Here is a 7,477-nt window from a genome sequence, read left to right as displayed (position 1 = left end):
TTTGGCCAAGAATAGATGACGTAAACTGGCGTTCAACGCCAGCTTTCTACCCAAATCTGGCGTCCAGCGCCAGAAAAGGATCCAAAACCAGAGTTGAACGCCCAAACTGGCACAAAAACTGGCGTTCAACTCCACAATTGGCCTCTGCACGTGCAACACTTAAGCTCAGCCCAAACACACACCAAGTGGGCCCCGGAAGTGGATTTATACATCAAATACTTACTCATGTAAACCCTAGTAGCTAGTTTATTATAAATAGGACCTCTTACTATTGTATTAGGCATCTTTGGACGCCTGGTTCTTAGATCAGAGGGGCTGGCCTCTCGGCCATGCCTGGACCTTAACTTATGTATTTTCAACGGTAGAGTTTCTACACTCCATAGATTAAGGTGTGGAGCTCTGCTGTTCCTCAAAGATTAATGCAAAGTACTACTGTTTTCTATTCAATTCATCTTATTTCACTTCTAAGATATCCATTCGCACCCAAGAACGTGATGAAGGTGATGATTATGTGTGACGCTCATCATCCTTCTCCTTTATGAACGCGTGCCTGACAAACACTTCTGTTCTACATGAAATAAGCTAGAATGAATATCTCTTAGATCTCTTAACCGGAATCTTCGTGGCGTAAGCTAGAATGATGGCAGCATTCAAGAGAATCCGGAAGGTCTAAACCTTGTCTGTGGTATTCTGAGTAGGATTCAATGATTGAATGACTGTGACGAGCTTCAAAATCGCGAGTGCTGGGCGTTAGTGACAGACGCAAAAGGAGGGTGAATCCTATTCCAGCATGATCGGGAACCGACAGATGAATAGCCGTGCCGTGACAGGGTGCGTGAGCATATTATTCACTGAGAGGAGGGGATGTAGCCACTGACAACGGTGATGCCCTTGCATAAAGCCAGCCATGGAAAGGAGTAAGACTGATTGGATGAAGATAGCAGGAAAGCAGAGGTTCAGAGGAACGAAAAGCATCTCCATTCGCTTATCTGAAATTCCTACCAATGATTTACATAAGTATCTCTATCCCTATTTTATTATTCATTATTCGAAAACCATATCACTGTTTTATATCTGCCTGACTGAGATTTACAAGGTGACCATAGCTTGCTTCATACCAACAATCTCCGTGGGATTCGACCCTTACTCACGTAAGGTATTACTTGGACGACCCAGTGCACTTGCTGGTTAGTTGTATCGAAGTTGTGACAATTATGAATTAAGATCAGAGCACCAAGCTTTGGAGCCATTACCAGGGATTGTTCGAGCCTGGAGATCACAATTTCGTAAACCAAGTTTTTGGCGCCGTTGCCGGGGATTGTTCGAGTTTGGACAACTGACGGTTCATCTTGTTGCTCAGATTAGGTAATTTTCTTTTTGTCTTGTTTTCAAAAAAAATTTTCAAAAATCTTTCAAAAATTCTTCCTTTGTTTTCGAAAAAAAAAATTTAAAAAATAAAAATGTTTTCAAAAATATATTTTCCTTTCAGAATTTTTAAGAATGAATTCTAGTGTTTCATGGAGCATGTTGAAGCCTGGCTGGCTGTAAAGCCATGTCTCAATTCTTACACTCAAGAAAAGAGCTTCTTTATCTTTCTTAGCCAATTGGCTGTTGAATGTAAGGAATGTCAGACGTGTCATGTCTGAGTTACATACTAAAGCTTGGCTAGCTATTAAGCCATGCCTGACCCTTTGATTGGAGCTTTAGAGCATAAGATTCCTGGAATTCATATTAAAAATTTTGGAATCCTTATTTTCTTTTTCAAAATTATTTTTCGAAAAACATAAAATAAAAATCCAAAAAAATAGAAAATCATAAAAATCAAAAATATTTTTGTGTTTCTTGTTTGAGTCTTGAGTCATGTTATAAGTTTGGTGTCAATTGCATATGCATCTTGCATTTTTTCGAAAATATCATGCATTCATAGTGTTCTTCATGATCTTCAAGTTGTTCTTGGTAAGTCTTCTTGTTTGATCTTGATGATTTTTTGTTTTGTGTCTTTTCATGTTTATCATATGCATTCTTGAATTCTTAGTGCGTAAGCATTAAAGAATTCTAAGTTTGGTGTCTTGCATGTTTTCTTTGCATTAAAAATTTTTCAAAAATATGTTCTTGATGTTCATCATGACATTCATAATGTTCTTGGTGTTCATCTTGACATTCATAGCATTCTTGCATGCATTCATTGTTTTGATCTAAAAATTTCATGCATTGCATCCTTTTAGTGTTTTTCTCTTGCATCATAAAAATTCAAAAATCAAAAAAATATCTTTCCCTTTTTCTCTCCTCAAATTCGAAAATTTGGATTGACTCTTTCAAAAATTTTTAAAATCAAATTGTTTCTCATGAGTCAAATCAAATTTTCAATTTGAAAATCTTATCTTTTTCAAAATCTTTTTCAAAAATCAAATCTTTTTCAAAATTCTTAGTTATTTTCGAAAATTCCAAAAATATTTTTCAAAAATCTTTTTCTTATTTTTATACCATATTTTCGAAAATAACAATAACAATTAATGTTTTGATTCAAAAATTTGAAGTTTGTTACTTGCTTGTTAAGAAAGATTCAAACTTTAAGTTCTAGAATCATATCTTGTCATTTCTTATGAATCAAGTCATTAATTGAGATTTTAAAAATCAAATCTTTTTCAAAATTAGTTTCTAAAATATCTTCTTATCTTATCTTTTTCAAAAATATCTTTTCAAAATATCTTTTCTAACTTCCCAACTTCTTATCTTTTCAAATTTGTTTCAACTAACAAACTAACTTTTTGTTTGTTTCTTAACTTTTTCAAAACTACCTAACTAACTCTCTCTCTCTAATTTTCGAAAATATCTTCCCTCTTTTTCAAAAATTTCTTTTTTATTAACTAATTATTTTTATTTTTTATTTAAAAAAAATTTTTTTCGAAAAAAAATGCTAACCTTTTTCAAAAACTATTTTCAAAAATCACTAACTCTTTTTCAAAAATTGTTTTCTAAAATTCACTTCCCCCTCTCATCTTCTTCTATTTGTTTATTGATATACTAACATCTTTCCTTCAACTCTCCAAAAATCCGAACCCCCTCTCTCTCTGAGTTCAGATTTTCTTCCCTTCTTTTCTTCTACTAACACAAGGATCCCTATACTGTGGTATAAAGGATCCATATTATTATTACTATTTTTTCTGTGCCATCTTCTTTGTCATATGAGCAGGAGCAAGGACAAGAACATTCTTGTTAAAGCAGATCCAGAACCTGAAAGGACTCTGAAGAAAAAAAAATTAAGAGAAGCTAAAATACAACAATCCAGAGATAACCTTTCAGAAATTTTCGAACAGGAAAAGGAGATGGCAGCCGAAAATAATAATAATATAAGGAAGATGCTTGGTGACTTCACTGCACCTAATTCCAATTTACATGGAAGAAGCATCTCCATTCCTACCATTGGAGCAAACAACTTTGAGCTGAAACCTCAATTAGTTTCTCTGATGCAGCAGAACTACAAGTTTCATGGACTTTCATCTGAAGATCCCTTTCAGTTCTTAACTGAATTCTTGCAGATATGTGATACTGTTAAGACTAATGGAGTAGATCCTGAAGTCTACAGGCTCATGCTTTTCCCTTTTGCTGTAAGAGACAGAGCTAGATTATGGTTGGATTCTCAACCTAAAGACAGCCTGAACTCTTGGGATAAGCTGGTCACGGCTTTCTTAGCCAAGTACTTTCCTCCTCAAAAGCTGAGCAAGCTTAGAGCTGATGTTCAAACCTTCAGACAGAAAGAAGGTGAATCCCTCTATGAAGCTTGGGAAAGATACAAACAGTTGACCAAAAAGTGTCCTTCTGACATGCTCTCAGAATGGACCATCCTGGATATATTCTATGATGGTTTATCTGAGCTATCAAAGATGTCACTGGACACTTCTGCAGGTGGATCCATTCACCTAAAGAAAACGCCTGCAGAAGCTCAAGAACTCATTGACATGGTTGCTAATAACCAGTTCATGTACACTTCTGAAAGGAATCCTGTGAGTAATGGGACGCCTATAAAGAAGGGAGTTCTTGAAGTTGATACTCTGAATGCCATATTGGCTCAGAACAAAATATTGACTCAGCAAGTCAATATGATTTCTCAGAGTCTGCATGGAATGCAAGCTGCATCCAACAGTACTCAAGAGGCATCTTCTGAAGAAGAAGCTTATGATCCTGAGAACCCTGCAATAGCAAAGGTAAATTACTTAGGTGAACCTTATGGAAACACCTATAACTCAACATGGAGAAATCATCCAAATTTCTCATGGAAGGATCAAAATCCCCAACAAGGCTTTAATAATGGTGGAAGAAACAGGTTTAACAATAATAAACCTTTTCCATCATCAACTCAGCAACAGACAGAGAACTCTGAACAAAATGCTTCTAATTTAGCAAATCTAGTCTCTGATCTATCTAAGGCCACTGTAAGTTTCATGAATGAAACAAGGTCTTCCATTAGAAATCTGGAAGCACAAGTGGGCCAGCTGAGTAAAAGGATCACTGAAATCCCTCCTAGTACTCTCCCAAGTAATACAGAAGAGAATCCAAAAGGAGAGTGCAAGGCCATTGACATAAGCACCATGGCCGAACCTGTGAGGAGAGGAGAGGACGTGAATCCCAAGGAGGAAGACCTCCTGGGACATCCAGTGATCAATAAGGAGCTTCCCTCTGAGGAACCAAAGGACTCTGAGGCTCATCTAGAGACCATAGAGATTCCATTGAACCTCCTTATACCCTTCATGAGCTCTGATGAGTATTCCTCTTCTGAAGAGAATGAGGATGTCACTGAAGAGCAAACTGCCAAGTTTCTTGGTGCAATCATGAAGCTGAATGCCAAATTATTTGGCATTGATGCTTGGGAAGTTGAACCTCCCTTGTTCATCAATGAACTAAGTGATCTGGATCAACTGACATTGCCTCAGAAGAGACAGGATCCTGGAAAGTTCATAATACCTTGTACCATAGGCACCATGATCTTTAAGGCTCTGTGTGACCTTGGTTCAGGGATAAACCTCATGCCCCTCTCTGTAATAGAGAAACTAGGAATCTATGGGGTGCAAGCTGCTAAAATCTCACTAGAGATGGCAAACAGCTCAAGAAAACAGGCTTATGGACAAGTAGAAGATGTATTAGTAAAGGTTGAGGGCCTTTACATACCTACTGATTTCATAGTCCTGGATACTAGAAAGGAAGAGGATGAATCCATCATCCTAGGAAGACCTTTCCTGGCCACAGCAAGAGCTGTGATTGATGTTGACAGAGGTGAAATATTCCTTCAATGGAATGAGAACTCCCTTGTGTTTAAAACTCAAGGATCTCCCTCTGCAACCATGGAGAGGAAGCAGAAAAAGTTTCTCTCCAAGCAGAGTCAACCAGAGCCCCCAACAGTCAAACTCTAAGTTTGGTGTTGGGAGGCCACAACCAAACTCTAAGTTTGGTGTTGAACTCCCATATCCAAACTCTAAGTTTGGTGTTGGAGAGTCTCAACAAAGCTCTGCACATCTGTGAGGCTCCATGAGAGCCCACTGTCAAGCTATTGACATTAAAGAAGCGCTTGTTGGGAGGCAACCCAATGTTTATTTATCTAACTATATTTTTCTTAGTTATGTGTCTTTATAGGTTCATGATCATGAGGAGTCACAAAATAAATATAAAAATTGAAAACAGAATCAAAAACAGCAGAAGAAAAATCACACCCTGGAGGAGCATCTGTCTGGCGTTCAAACGCCAGAACAGAGCATAGTTCTGGCGCTGAACGCCCAGAACAAGCATGGTTCTGGCGTTCAACGCCAGAAATGGCAGCAAAGGGGCGTTGAACGCCCAAAATGAGCACCAACCTGGCGCTGAACGCCCAGAGTTGTGTGCAAGGGCATTTTACATGCCTAAATTGGTGCAGGGATGTAAATGCCTTGACACCTCAGGATTTGTGGACCCCACAGGATCATCTCAGGATCTGTGGACCCCACAGGATCCCCACCTACCTCATCATCTCTCTTTCCATTCATGATCATCCCTTCTTTTTTTCCATTTACCACTCACATCTATACACCCACTACCTTCAAAAATTCAACATCTCTCTCCCACCCAATCCCACCCATATGGCCGAATACACACTCCCATCCATCTCCTCCATATCTTCTTCTTATTCTTCTATTCTTTCTTCTTTTGCTCGAGGGCGAGCAACATTCTAAGTTTGGTGTGGTAAAAGCATAGCTTTTTTGTTTTTTCCATAACCATTGATGGCACCTAAGGCCAGAGAAACCTCTAGAAAGAGGAAAGGGAAGACAAAAGCTTCCATCAAGGGTCTATAGCTCAGTGGTAGAACATTTGACTGCAAATCAAGAGATCCCTGAGATACCTCAGGGAATACATTTTCTTCCACACAATTATTGGAAGCAACTAAGGGTGGAACATCAAGAGCACTCCATCATCCTTCATGAAATCAGAGAAGATCTAAAAGCAATGAAGGAGGAGCAGCCAAGGCAAGGAAGAGACATAGAAGAGCTCAAGGACATCACTAAGGTGGACTCATTCCTTGTTCTTACTTTCTCTATTTTTCATTTTCTATATTTTGTGCTTATCTATGTTTGTGTCTTCATTACATGATCATTAGTAGTTAGTAACTCTGTCTTAAAGTTATGAATGTCCTATAAATCCATCACCTCTCTTAAAATAAAAACTATTTTAATTCAAAAGAACAAGAAGTACATGAGTTTTGAATTTATCCTTGAACTTAGTTTAATTATATTGATGTGGTGATAATGCTTCTTGTTTTCTGAATGTATGCTTGAACAGTGCATATGTCTTTTGAAGTTGTTGTTTAAGAATGTTAAATATGTTGGCTCTTGAAAGAATGATGACTAGGAGACATGTTATTTGATAATCTGAAAAATCATAAAAATGATTCTTGAAGCAAGAAAAAGCAGCAAAGAGCAAAGCTTGCAGAGAAAAAAAAATGTAAAAAAAAAAAAAATATATATATATATATATAGAAAGAAAAAGCAAGCAGAAAAAGCCAATAACCCTTAAAACGAAAAGGCAAGGGCAAATAAAAAGGATCCCAAGGCTTTGAGCATCAGTGGATAGGAGGGCCTAAAGGAATAAAATCCTGGTCTAAGCGGCTAAACCAAGCTGTCCCTAACCATGTGCTTGTGGCGTGTAGGTGTCAAGTGAAAACTTGAGACTGAGCGGTTAAAGTCAAGGTCCAAAGCAAAAAAAGAGTGTGCTTAAGAACCCTGGACACCTCTAATTGGGGACTCTAGCAAAGCTGAGTCACAATCTGAAAAGGTTCACCCAATTATGTGTCTGTGGCATTGATGTATCCGGTGGTAATACTGGAAAACAAAGTGCTTAGGGCCACGGCCAAGACTCATAAAGAAGCTGTGTTCAAGAATCATCATACTGAACTAGGAGAGTCAATAACACTATTCGAAATCTGAAGTTCCTATAGATGCCAATCATTCTAAAC

At 37.8% G+C, this 7,477-nt stretch overlaps 1 non-coding gene across 1 annotated transcript; it reads right to left on the bottom strand.

Moving 5' to 3' along the window:
• Nucleotides 1-3,722: 3,722 nt before the first annotated feature.
• On the bottom strand, nt 3,723-3,826 carry LOC148581236 (small nucleolar RNA R71). Its single transcript, XR_015896428.1, has one exon. It is a non-coding gene; the product is annotated as a small nucleolar RNA R71 (small nucleolar RNA).
• Between the last annotated feature and the right edge of the window lie 3,651 nt (nt 3,827-7,477).

The sequence above is a fragment of the Arachis ipaensis genome, chromosome B10 (assembly GCF_059453495.1).
Source record: "Arachis ipaensis isolate K30076 ecotype BB chromosome B10, ASM5945349v1, whole genome shotgun sequence".
NCBI classification, from domain to species: domain Eukaryota; kingdom Viridiplantae; phylum Streptophyta; class Magnoliopsida; order Fabales; family Fabaceae; genus Arachis; species Arachis ipaensis.
This window is presented reverse-complemented; position numbering and strand designations above follow the sequence as displayed.